The 14,473-nt window shown below is 36.5% G+C and overlaps 1 long non-coding RNA gene across 1 annotated transcript; it reads right to left on the bottom strand.

Moving 5' to 3' along the window:
• Positions 1-12,319: 12,319 nt before the first annotated feature.
• LOC125610544 lies at positions 12,320-13,529 on the bottom strand. Its single transcript, XR_007340528.1, has 2 exons — positions 12,823-13,529; positions 12,320-12,651 (listed from the first exon to the last, which is right to left on the bottom strand). It is a non-coding gene; the product is annotated as an uncharacterized LOC125610544 (long non-coding RNA).
• Positions 13,530-14,473: the final 944 nt, after the last annotated feature.

Consider the following 14,473-nt stretch of genomic DNA (forward strand, 5'->3'; position numbering starts at 1 on the left):
AAAAAAAAAAAAAAAAAAAAGTGTAAAGGGAAGTCTGCATATTGTTGGGCACTGTGTTGTGGGACAGGCTTCATTGCTTGGCCCTGGGGCTGGCTTTCTTCTGACAAATAGAGATGGAGAGCAATTAGAGTTTGAAAGTATAAGCAAGCCAATCTGTTTTGTTTATACAGAGAGTTTCCCCCAGAAGTGAGGCAGAAGCAGAGACATAAGTAATGAGCACATGTGTTTGGAAAGAGTATAAGGTACTTATAAATATTATAGTGGCGTCGCTATAGTTAAAGGTCTGGCAGCATTTCCATTATAAACTCTCATTGTCAGAGGTTTAAAACTCAGCTGTAAAAATTCCAGGCTGCAACTTGGCATCCCAGGATATGCCTGGGAACAAAGTTTTCTTCCTCTCCAGCGTGCAGGTCTCTCCTGGGGTTCCTCTGTAGCCCTGTACATGTCCCTACCTCTCTGGCCTTGTTTGCATCCACCAGGGCTCGGGGAAGAGGTGAGTCTCCAGTGGAAAGTCTCTTTGGTTTTAGGAAAGGGAAACCGTATCAGTGGAAGCATCCACTGATTTAATTGACCTCTTTTCCTCGGTCTATATAAGATACCTGCCTCCCCAGTTGTTATAAGTAGCCCCTGTGACCACAGCTACCAAGGGTCAGATATCATTGGACATGCAGTCAAGTTAAGAAAATGCAATGAAAACCACAATAGTAATATCTGAAAACCAAGCATTTTACATAGGCTGTTTCCTTAGGGCTCACAAATCATCTTTAAGGGAAGTCTCACCAAGGTTGCTATCCCTGGAGACCATACTCTTCAAAGAAAGCACTGTGCTCTATCTTTGATCTATAATCTGAATGGTGGAAAAAAAAATTAACTAGCAAATTAGACCCAGGATAAAAAAAAAAAAAGACAAGGAACACAGAAAGAGATTTCCAGACTTAATCTGCAAACAGGCTTAGACTAACAAAACAAATTTTGAGAGAAAAATCTTTTTCCTCTTCATTGGATAATAGGAACAAATAGGGATTTTTAAAATCAGCAAATACAGTGTTTTGGTGAGCATTAGACTAAACTGAAGATTATCAGCCTGAATGATGGGCATGCCCACATATCCCCAGTGACTGGCCAATCTCTGTGAAAGGTGCTGCTCACCTTGTTCCAGATCAAGGTGACACATGGACAGCTGTAATTATGGACATCCTGTCTGGACTTTTCGATTGTAATTGCATCCTATTGAGTCCCAGCTGCTGCTGCTTTTTATCATTAAATTATCCCTGCTTTTGTTAAATTCCTGTAGCAGCTACACATGAATGTCTTTTCCTTTCTTATCATGCTGACATGTGCTGTGTCCCCAGACACATCCTGAATTGCTAAGGAAGAAAAGATTCTTAAGACAATACACCAGGAAACTTAACAAAGCCTAAAAGATGGGCCAAGAAATTTGTAGAGGTTGAAACTTTTGAATTAAAAAAAAAGAAAAAAAAAAAGGGTTCATGAAAAATTGAAGACCATGCCAAACCTGGATACCCGGTTTTGCTGGGGAAGCAGAGAATCCTTCCACACGTTCTTCAGCTATCATAAGTGGTCAAGTGATAATCTGAAATTTATGAAAAACATCTTTCCTTTGTCCTCAGTCATGGAATGATATTTGATTTGAAGCTAATGTCATTTTCAGAATTGCCATATCATGCCCACATATTTAGAATGAATATTTATCAAAGGGAAGATTACTGGCAATTGCTACTTATAACTTATTCCATTTTGTAAAAAAACAAAAACAAAAACAAAAAAAACCTCCTAAATTGGACTCCGGACTTAAGTGAACTAAGTACAGTAAACTAACATAACTTGCTAAGAAAAAAAGATAGTCACTGTTCAAATTAACACTTCCGTCTTCACTGGGCCTCCAATATAAAAAAGAAAAAAAAAAACCCAAACAAACAAACTCCACACTGCAGTTTGTGACACATAGCACAGCTTGGACTTCCAGACAGGAAGTCCTGGAGGAGAGGGTATTTAATAACAGATTTACCTTCCTCCCTGTGGCATGATGGGCATGGGGAACATATAAACCAGGTTAAATTCAAAGTCCATCAAGGGTCAGATTCCAAGTTCTCTTCTGGTGCAGGGTGTAGTAGGAAATTAGTACAATATTTTTTTTTTAATTGGAAACACTGAAACATGCTTATTATGTAGTCATGAACAATGTTTTCTGGGTTTATGAGTTATTGATTCATTGCATAAAAGTTTTAGTTTTGTTTTGGAGACAAGTGAATAATGTGGGTGGGCATCATCTCCGATGGCCCTTCCAGTTCTTTGTTCTTCCTCCTTGGTGCTTGACTTTACATTGTTTTGAAAGCTTCTCCTCCTTCTCTCTCATCTTCAACCCTTCTCATCATCATTTTTAAAATATTTTGAAAAAATTAATTTATAGCAATTGTACATATCTATGGGGCACACTGTGGTATTTCAAAACGTGTATTCAATGTGCATCCATCAGATCAGGGTAACTGGCATGTCACATGGATCATTTCTTTGTGATTGGAACATTCATAGTCTTCCTTACTAGCTATTTTGAAATATATAATTGTTATCAACCATAGTTACCCTAGTGTATATTGGGAGTTGTTCTTTTCCTTCAACTGTACCTCTGTGCTCATTGAACATCCTCTCTCCATCCTTCTTCACACCCTTCCTAGCCTCTGGTAATCGCTATTCTGCTCTGGACTTCTATGAGATCAACTTAAGAGCTGGGAACGTACCTCAGTGGTAGAGGACTTGCTAAGCGTGCATGAGACCCTAGGTCTCATTCTCAGCACAGAGACCTAAATACATAAACATAACTGAGAAGGACTTTTTAAACATCCATGTGAGTGAAAACATGAAGTATTTTATCTTCCTGTGCCTGACTTGTTTCAATTAGTAAAATCATTCTCCATGTCTCCTCATCCTCATTTTTAAGGATCTATAGGCAGCAGGTTTCATAAAGAATATTTTAACTATTCCTAAGAAGTGAGAACAACAGAATGTTACAAGAAAATGACACCCAGCCAGGTGTACTCAGGGTTGCGGGTCTTCACAATTTATGTGTGATTTTTCTCCCACAATGTTGTTGACCTGGCAGTTAAAAACACCCGATGGCGTTGCAAAACCTGGACAAATGGCAGTGATGTGGAGCACACTTCTGAAAGTGTCACTAACAATATCTGTCTTAGAATTAGTAATTGCTGGAGAAATTCATTTCTCATTCTTAATAAATTTTTCTTCAAGAGGGACATCTGAAATCTTTTATTTTAAGCTCCAGTCTTGCAAATTTATATGATTTTTTTGCAGCCAATAACTTTCTCCCATATTAAATATAATGTACACACCTCGGTCAATAAGCAGTCACAGTGCATATATATTTCCTCTTATGAGCCCAAAGATGAACATAGTCTTCAAGAAGTCCTGAGTAGATCTTTTTTTTTTTAAACTGAACGTGCTGACTATAATGACAACTTCAGTCACTACTTGTTTCTTTCTGAGGTCTTAATCCTAAAGGGTCTCTGTACCTTTGGCCATCAATGATATGGATGATCCCTTTAAGACCATTTTGAATTACCTTTTTCCCCCATGGTGAACAACCCAAGCTGGGATAAGACTGATAATTTATCATTGGGTAAATTTTCAATATTGATGCATCTGTGGATAGCCCTCAATAATAATCTGTCCTCATTAGCATTACGTCTATTGGAAGGAAGAGCCCGTAGGTGTGTTCACATAGAGCTGACAGACCCTGGGAATCAATAGGACTGTTTACTTTCCCCATAATAGCAAGGAGGGTCTACACAGGTGGGCCGTGCAGACAAAGGGGCCACCCTGCATCCACATCTCACTGTGAATCCCTTTGCTTTTTCAATAACTTTCAGTTCTATTCCATGGTGCAGCCATGGTCAACAGAAAATTGATCCTAGGAAAATAGTATACCCTCTGCAGCTTAAAATTATGAAATGAATTATTTAATTTTGAGATCTAAAATTTGAAATTCCTCCCTAACTCAGTGATGAGGATAAGAACTGAATATTGCTAAGACAGTCTGTTTTATGAATACCACCTAAGTTGAATGTTACCTGAAATGCTTGGGACTAGAAGTATTTTGGATTTCAGAGTTTTGTTGGTTTGTTTTGTATTTTAGGATATTTGCATATACACGAGGAGATATCTTGGTTATGAGAATCAAGTTCTAAATTCAAAATTCATTTATGTTTCATGTACGCCTTAAACACAGTCTGGATATAATTTTATGCAATATATTAAATTTCAGTGCTCTACCACTGAGCAACATCCCCAGCTCTGTTTATTTTTTATTTTGAGGCAGGGTCTTACTAAGTTGTTTAGGGCCTTACTAAATTACTGAGTCTGGCCTTAAACTTGTGTGATCCTTCTCTTCTGCCTTGGCTTCCCAGCTTGCTGGGATTATAAGCATGCACCACTGTGCCAACTAGATTCTAGCACTAACTTTCAGGTTTTGTGAGTTATATTTAAAAACTTGAAAGGATTCTACAAAAAAAATGGCAAGGTAATTTGAATATTGGAATTGGACATTGAGCTAATTGCAGCTGTTTTGACCTAAGAAGAAAAGGCTAAGTTTGTTTTCAAATACATAGATGACAATATAATATAATTTTATAGAAAACAGACTAAAAGAGGTAGAAATTGAAATAGGGGCCAAGGCTCAGTAACAGAGTGCTTGCCTAGCACGCATGAGGCCATGGATTTGATCCTCAACACTGTAAAAACAAAAGCAAAAAAAGACTGTTTAAAAGATCCTGAGGATTCTTCAAGCTTAGAAATTAAAAAAAAAAAAATCTGTGGTTTGTCCTTAAGCCTTGTTGAGGTCCATTCTAGTTCTTGGATTTTAAGATAGTTTTTGATTAAATATTTTCTCTAAAAATACAAATGTATTTTTTTTTCTACTAGGGTTACAGAGAAGCTCATTTGGCAGTTTGAAGATAAAACCATCGTTATGCTTGTGAAAGTGGAATCCTACACATTTCTTACAAAAATCATAAAAGCTGGAAGATGGCCAAGTACCTGTTGCCTGAGAGGGGAGCCAATTGGAGTGGTGACCTTCTTCCTCTTGGTGTTGCTTTCAACAGAAGAGAGTCTACATTTGTCAGCTGGCCACTCCTCCTCCGCCAGGGCTGGAGTGTTCATATTCCAAGACAGACACAGAGAAGGTGCACTGTTGGTGGGTTTCTCCCTCCTCATCAAATAGCCAGTGGCCAGAAGGTGGCCTTTGGCAATGAACAATGAAACAGGAAATGGCTTGGGGTAAATATTTCTCTTCACTTTGCTGATCTGACAATAATAGTGGTCAGGGTTTAAGATGGAGATGACTCAAATGACTAATGTGTGTGATCTAAAGTGTTCTGAGCTTGGCAGAGAAATGCTATTAAAATAAATTCTTATTTCCCTACTTTTTTTTTAATATATTGGGGGTTGAACCCAGAGGCACTTTACCACTGAACTCCATCCCCAGTCCTTTTTAATTTTTTTTTTTTTAATTTTGAGACAGGGTCTTACTAAATTGCTTGAAGCCTCACTAAGCTGCTGAGGATGGTCTTGAACTTGTGATATTCCTGTCTCAGCCTCCGGCATCACTGGGACTACAGACGTATGTCACCACGCCTGGCTTGTTTCCCCCACATTTTAAAAACTGAGAATAAAATTGATAAAAAAGTAACCACCTTATATATTTTTTTATAGGCAAAGCAGCTAAGATATGAAAAAAAATACATAATTTTAATATCTTATTTTTATTCTATTACCAAAAAAATTTCTCTAATGTCAGATATTAAGTTTCGAAAACAAAAGATATTGTTTGACACAGCTTGATATTGTAGAAAGTTTGAATTAGGAGACATGATTGATATAAGAGGTTTGGAAAAAGATGTAGTGGTGTATTGTGTCAATGTCAATGTCAATGTCAATGTGGTGGTCATCCTAGAGTACATGCCACTTGAGACTGTAAGAGGATTGGCACTAAAGTCTTATAAAGTTAATACAAATGTGTAGTATCATCACCAGTAAGCTTTTGCATATCTTGAACTTTCTTTCATTATGGTCTCTATGATAATCATGTTACTAACTTCCTCAAGCTCTGAGACCTTCCTTGGCATCTTTACAATTGTAGATTGAGGCTGAACACTGCCACTTGTTTTGCATGTCTTTGCCTCTATGGCATATTACATCTCAGAGTGACATTCATTGAACAGGACACTTCTGTATGATCTATGTTTCTCTGAGTCTGTAGCCGCTTTGCCTTCTTATATGCATCAGGGACATGTACTTTTTGCAGGGTGTGTGTACACAGATGTGTTTTCTGCTCACAGATGTAGGAATCTGCTTAGTTTTCTAAGATTTTGCACAATAATAATTATTATCCATCACCTGCCTAATGAAAAAAAATAATTAATATCTTCACAATTATTAATATACCTCATAAAGGAAGCAGTTCTTGATCTTTTCTCAGAGCAGTAGAGTCTGTTTTCCAACTCTGAGCCTCCCACCTATGTGTTTTATTGGTCTGGTAAATAGCAAAAGTTAAGAAATAAAAAGTGAGTTAATTAGCTTTCACTCTTGCTGGCAGACTGCCCATGCTTTTAGCTGCTTCTCCAAAGTTCTGATTGATCTAATCCTGTCATTTAACCTATATAACTGAAGGCTGGTATGAAATCTATGAAAACCATTTACCAACATTGTTAAAAAGTGGGCTGGGGCTGTAGCTCTGTGGCAGAGTGCTTGCCTAGTATGCGTGAGGCACTGGATTCAATCCTCAGCACCACATAAAAATAAACAAATAAAATGAAGGCGTTCTGTCCATCTACAACTACAAAATAATTTTTTAAAAAATTGTTAAAAAGTGAACTGACATGGTGGACACACCTGTAATCTCAGTTACCAGGGAGGTTGAGGCAGGAGGATTGCAAGTTTGAGGCCAGCCTCAGTAACTGATCTAGACCCTCAAAATAAAAAATAAAAAGGGCTATGGGTGTAGCTAGTGGTAGAGTGCACCTGGGTTCAATCCCCATTACCAAAGTTCAAAAATTTTAAAAAATGATAAAAGAGGAAGAGGTACTACATTCACATGTTCTTTATTCTTCAAAGTTTTTAGAAAATCTGTGTCTTAAATTCCCACATGGGAGAATGAATTAGCCACCTTCCCTCTTCAGATTCTATTCTCCTCCTGGAAGAAGTTGGAGCTCCTGCCTCAGATGAATTAGGAAAGGAACTCATTCCCATTTTCCCACCAATAGAGTCCTGAAGTTTATAACTCAAATAGAAGAGTCACATGTTTCCATTTTTAGTTGGAGATATTTTTTTTCTTCTTGAATGTGGAGAAAATATGGTGCAGTTAGACTTGATTTTGATGTTGTAAATGTTCACATAGATATGACAGAAGATTTAAATATGGCAATAGATTTATGATTTAGAAAGAGTGAACCTGGTGTTTGTTATTCCACTGCAGGAATAAGTATTCTTCAGAAGTCAGGACTTACAAGCATGTTATATGGCAAGATACTGAACAAAAGTGGAAGTGGATAAGAGCCAAAGAAAAATATTCTTTAAATCACAGAGTCAAACCAAATATAATAAAAATTATGTTTAACTTTGATATTTTATAACATCATTTATCAATCAGTAAGCTTTAGATATTATATTGATGTTAAAAATGATTAAAATTCTGCTTTGTTTTTAAACACATTTTCTGCTTCTTGAATATGTATCTTTTCATGCTTTGGAGAATCTAAGTATGAAGTTAACTTTAACCAACTAAAAAAAAAAGCAAGTAAACTGAATAAAATAATGCCCCAACCTAGGGGGGGCATGGTTCAATTTATATGGGCCATGAGCTTCTATGGTCGCTGGAAGGAGGGTGAACAGGGAGATCTGGAAAGGTCCATGCATAATCACTGTCATTGTTAACTTTCAAATTAGAAGGCCCACTGGGAGAAATAAATATAGACACCTTGCAAAACTTCAACATGCATGAGTTTGCACATGTTACAAGATCAAAAAACTACCCTTGGTTTGTACAAAATCTCTAGGGCTGGGGCGTGGGGCATGGGCCTCATGATTTCTAAAACCACTGATTCTTCCAGGAAGTAGGATAAATGTATACAAAAAGTTCTGCTCTTCCTTCTCTGAATTGTGCAATGTCCTTTCTATTACTGGGTATAACCAGGTAATTTGGGCCCACTTACATGTTTGTTACTTAGTTTTCCATAGTAATTTTATGAGTATCTTCTAAGATATCCAAAATGTTCTTTTCCTCCATGGCTTGATATTCATAATTCTGATTTGATAATCATTTTTATTAACTCAAAGATGAATATTTCAGCAATCTGAAATGAGTTAACGTGAGCCCAGATCCCAATCAGATCCACAATTGTAAATGCTCATAAAAAATCTGAAACTCTGCAATAACCTTCAATCCTGTAGGCAGAAGAAAAACAATTCACATTTTTTGTGGCACTGGGAATCTGCAGGTCTGTCTGCTTGGATTGTCTGTTAAGCCTCCTTACTGGATTAATATAGCTTTGGTAGTAGAAAAGAGTTAAGTTAGGTTTAAAATGTCACATTCAAAACATTGTGAGTATAAGAAATACAACCCCAGGGCCAAAAATCACCAATGAAAAGAAATCATGCTGGTTGTGTAAACATGGCTTTTAAGGCAAGGAGGTGACTTTTTTTTTTTTTTTTTTTTGGTGCAGAGGGAAAAAAATTTGATCTATGAAGGAAGGGAGGTAAGGCTTCTTACAGAAAAGATAGGAGAGTCAAATCAAAGAAAGACGTTGTGGGTGATACATTTTTGCATATTGTACAGCAATAGGTAGGTGACTGATCTTCTGGTTAGGCTTTTGTGCTATTGCATGACTATATGATTTTCCCTACCTCAATATCTCCCTTCTGGTCTTTCTCTAGCAAAATAATTAGTTCCCACATCTCAATTTGGAAGCTTATTCCACTGGGCCTTTCCTAACCCTTCCATTCTGGGTCAGCTTTCACTTTTATAGGCTCCTATAATGCTTTGTGCTTACCCCTAAAATATGACAAGGCTGCAAAAGACATAACCCCTTGCATGTGTCACCAGCTCTTGGACTGGGTAGTTATTCTTCTGCCTGGATGGTCTTTCTATGACCCGAGGCCTGAGGATGATTCATGCACACTTACAGAATTCTTAGGAACTGATTCTGCCAGGAGTTCACCAAGCAATTGGACACAGTGAATTGACATTCTACATATGAAGCATAGAGTTGATTATAATCCCGAACAAATATGGAATTCAGAATTTGGAGTTAATATTTAAATTTATTGAAAATTGTTTAAGAAAGCAGACTGCTATCAGGAGGTAATGGGCTTGAACTCTCTCTTTTCTAAGTTGTTGTTATTATTATTATTGAGACAGGGACTCACTAAGTTGCTGAGGGTCTCTCTAAGGTTGCTGAGGCTGACCTCAAACTTTCAATCTTCCTGCCTCAGTCTCCTGAGTAATCCCATTACAGGTATGTGTCACTGTTCCTGTCACAGTCTCTCTCTTTTCGGTACTGGGAATGGAATCCAGGGCCTTCTGCATACTAAACAAGCACTCTACCATGGAGTTATACCTCCAGTCCCATAGAACTGAACTTGCTCAATGGGCCTGGCAGTGACCTCTGGTTATAAAGCCAATAGACAGAGTAAATGGTCTCAGCTATTTCCTCCTTCCTCAACTGTAAAACAGTAACAATGTAGGTGGCCTTTAGGGAAGGTCAGTAGGTCATATCCACCAACGGGTTTGAATCTTCTGTTTCTAGAAGGTTCTAAAAGGAGATAGGAACTATGTGGAGTTCAGTGAATGCAGGACCACAGCAGCAATTGAGAGACACTAGGTTTAATACCTGAGCCTCCTCAATTTTCTTAAGCTTGTGGTAAAACTATGTCTCCACTGTCCTGGGTTATGTTGAAAATGTGGACATGACTTAGGAGTCAAGATGCTCAAACGTGTGAATGAACTTTGAGTCCTCAGAGGACTAAAAGATAAGAATTTTAAGGTATTACTGTAAGTACATGACCTAATATTAAATGGAGACTCTACAGCTGTATCTCCACATTTATTCTCTGGGAATTAATATATTATCTCAAAACTAGGAAAATGGGAAAAAGCTAGAACACACAGCGCATATTTCTGGGGAGTGATTTAAAAAGAGTATAATATCTTTAGAGAAAAGCTCACTGTTTCATGCAAATATATATATTTTTCATTTAGGCTCAATTATTTTACAAAATTATCTTCTTTGTTGAGCTCTATGAATAAATCCTGCAACTTTCCTTATTAATTAGTGATCTGAAGATAAAAAAGAAATGATTTTTTTAGACCAAGTGTATTATTTTGTGCTTCCCCCATTTCATGCTTTCCTAAAAGCCAAAGCCCTTAAACAGATGTTACGAAGATTTTTTCCAAAATGTAAATAAGTGACCCCTGGAGTCATAGCATGGAAAGTTTTCAGGAAAAAAATTACTTGTTTTTCAGAAAATTATAAACCGAGGGATAAATGAGATAAATTGGAATTAAGCCGAGAATACTTGTACAACTTAAACTGTAACATTCTCTGTATTATAGGAATACTACAATAGTGCTTCTTTATCTTTTTATAAATATTCCTTTTGTAATTTTGGACATCTGAAACTAAAGTTAATGCTCATATGTTTCTGACATGAAACTGCTCTTTTTTAAATTAAAATATATAAAAAGTTTTTTATTACTCTATTTCTGTTTCCATGACAACCTGGGGTGTTTTTTTTTTCCTTAAAAAAAAAAAGCATCATTATTTCTGGAAGTTGTACTGTATTGTCAATTGCATACCCAGGGAACAATTATAATTATTGTTTCAAGGTTTCAAGAGATGATTTGGATCTTATTCTACTTTAATATTTGCCAGTAGATTTTTAAATCTATTAATCCATGAAAAGACTTAAGATTTTACTTTCTCAACCTGGAACATATAATTTTAAACATTAGTCAAAACCATATACTCCGTAACCTGTCATTGAACTTTCTTTGGTGTGAACATCTCACCTGTGGAAAGACGACAGCTTGCAAAAAAAAATTCTCAAAGTAAGAGAAATAATGGAAAGACAAGAGTTGGTAAGGGGAACATTTGATTCATTTACAACAAATGACTCAGAAGAGTTGAGCTAAACACTCGAGTCTGTTCTATCCTACCATCCCTGAAAGTAAAGCCATAAAGAAACAAAGGTTGTGGGGTCTCATTAAGGATGAGGAACTCAGAAAACGTACTGGTCCAGATATCAGGGATCATCGATGGTTTCAATGCTCTCTCTCCTCTAGTTTTCACTGTGTGACATTTATCTTCTGGAACAATTATAAAACATGTCCTAAGGAGGTGGATCTGGAGGGATCATTAGTGAGCAAAAAAAGTGGCAGATATACAAGAAAGGGAGGAACTAGGGCAATTAAGAAAAAAAACGAACAAACCCAATTTTTAGATCTAGCTGATTGCACTGGGTCTCATTGACCTTGGCAGTACTTGAAGGGTCATATTTTATGTAGATGAACTGTCTCCAGTTTCTCTTGCATCTCTGGAACATGCAAATGTTTTTCTTCTACCCCATACCACTACATTCTATGTAGTCCTCATTTTTTTTAATATTAATAGATGATTTTTGGTGCATTTATTTGAATCCATCTTGACATGGTATTTTTTCTCATCCTTAAAGAAAAACATATTGCTTTGTTTTTGCCTGAACTTTTGAACCTCTGGCCTCTGGTATGTTACTAGAGCTTTCCTGACCCATTCCTTAACCCCACTATATTTTAGAAGTAGAATAACATAATTAATTGAGTTTATGAGGCACATGAAGTCATCCTCATCATTAAACCTGATGGTGCACCCTCAATGTCATTTTATGGGTGTATTTTTAATGTAGGGAGGTCATCCTGGTAAGCTCAGTCCACATTAGTACCAGGCAAGCATTCCACCTGGTATACCATTTTGTTGACCTCATTTTCTCTTTCTTACTGAGAGTTTTATTAAATTAGAGAATGATACTCAGATGGAGACACACTAGGCCCATAACATTTCTCAAGTAATCATGTGAGTGAGTAGTCAGATCTTTAGAATGCTTAAATGTCCTCAGGGGCACCCATCACCAGCTATTCTGCCCCTTGAACTATGAGAGATCAGACTTCACCTTCAATGTGTGAGAGATCAGACTTCACCTTCATACTACATATGACAATAGCATTTTCCATCACAAGAAATGATTCAAGATGCGATTTAGTTTTTTTAGATGAGATTGGGCAACTGTTTTTAACATCTTGGGATATTTTGACAGACAAAAATTAGCAAAGATTCATTGAGCTATAAGTAAGAGAAAATTTTAACAATAAAGAAATTTGTTATTTTAGAAAATAAAGTCCAGAAATAATACCAGTGTTAGGTTTGTGGATTCAATAGTTTGTGAATTAAATTCACCACCGTCATCTCTATTGTCTGTGTTGGCCTCATTCTTTGCTGAGAACAAGATGGTGCAGCTCTTCCAGGTATCACACCCAGGTCAAGACTGTCCAAAGCCAAGAGATGGGCCATATATTCCAGGGTCTTCTTTCTAGAAATATGAAAACTGTTCTTAAAATTTTCCTCACCTCCAGAGGGTTGCCTTTGATATCAGATATTAATTGCTTACTTAGATAAACTACAAACAAGGTGACTATTACCATTATCATTGACTTCAACCCATCACCACTTATACCTAGACATGGGGAAAGGGTAAACTTACCCATAGTGATGGACATTAGAACTAAATGCATGTTTTGCCTTCTGCAAAGAAATGGAAAGTAAGACAATCACTACACCCACAAACAATGTTGAGGAATATTTTAAAGAGAACTTGAAAGTTTTCTTGATCCCCAAGTGCAAACCACAGAAATAATTTCTTTTTCAAAAATAAAAATCTTGGGGTTGGGAGTATATCTCAGTAGTAGATTGTGTGCAAAGCACACATGAAGCTCTGGTTTCAATCCCCAGCACCAAAAAATGAAAAATAAAATCTCTGATATGCTTTCATTTATTAATGCCACTTACCTTTCTATAGTGATTGTGTTTCATAGGTACCTGTTGGGATTTCAACATTTTCAGATATATTCCCATAAAGCAAATTAATGTCAATCTATAATGAGTTATCTCTGAGTGGAAGAGAAGCTAAATGCTTCTCATTCACAAAAAACAGATTTATTTCTTGTAAAATGACTATGGCAAGGATATTAGTTTATTTTCCATGTAGACAAATTTAGGGTTAGAGAAGCTGAACAAGTGCTCATAACTAGAAATCTAGCTCAATGTCTAGATATTTTGAAGGTCTTAATTGAACTAAATTAATGGAACCTGGAGTTCAATGTTTTTTTGTTTTTGTTTTTTTTTTAAAAGAGAGAGAGAGAGAATTTTTTAATATTTATTTTTTAGTTTTCGGTGGACACAACATATTTATTTTATTTTTATGTGGTGCTGAGGATGGAACCCAGCGCCCTGTGCATGCTAGACGAGTACATTACTGCTTGAGCCACATCCCCATCCTGAGTTTAACGTTTTTATACAATGTGCAATTCTCAAAATTTAATTCCAGAAGAAAGGTCATACTTGTCTGCTCCATGATCAGATAGGTTTAGAGATAACACTAGCTGCATTTCTCATGAGGCTCTCCATTCTTAGAGTAACTCTAGATCCATTGAGAATTTGCTATTATATGTCACTTAATGGCAGGAGTAAATTCTGAGATATGCATTGGTAGGTGATTAAGTCATTGTGTGAACATCTTAAAGTGTACTTACACACACATGATAGCCTACCATACACCTAGGTTATGTGGCATAGCCCATTACTCCTAGGTTACACATATGCATGGCACATTACCATACTGAATATTGTAACACAAGTATTGTAACACAAAGGTTAATGTTTGTGTATCTAAACATAAGTAAACATAGAATAGGCATAGTAAAAATACTAGGCAAGAAGAATTTTTCTGCTCCATTGTGAATTGATAGGACTATAGGATTGTAGCAGTCAAACATTGGCATGAATGCTGTTATGAGGTTCCTGACTTATTAATGAGTCATATTAGATTTTATTAGTGAACAAAATGATAGTATAGAGTAGGCTAGATCATGGCTCTGGATACCCAATGAACACCTTCTGTCTAAGGTGTCAGACAGAAGTCATAGATTTCTAAGCACCCTAATTAAAATAGATCCAGGTATTAAAAAAGCCTTAGTAATGAGAGCTAAAGCTTAGTATAGAGCTTTAGAGTTTAAATTACCTTAATGAAGTATTTTCATTTCATTGCAATCTCACAGAGATTGTAGAGATTTTAGATGCAAAATTTAGTTTGCTAGAATAAGTGTCCCAAGTGGGTTCACAGCTATCTAAACTGA

Source organism: Marmota marmota, unplaced genomic scaffold (assembly GCF_001458135.2).
Source record: "Marmota marmota marmota unplaced genomic scaffold, marMar, whole genome shotgun sequence".
NCBI classification, from domain to species: Eukaryota; Metazoa; Chordata; class Mammalia; order Rodentia; family Sciuridae; genus Marmota; species Marmota marmota.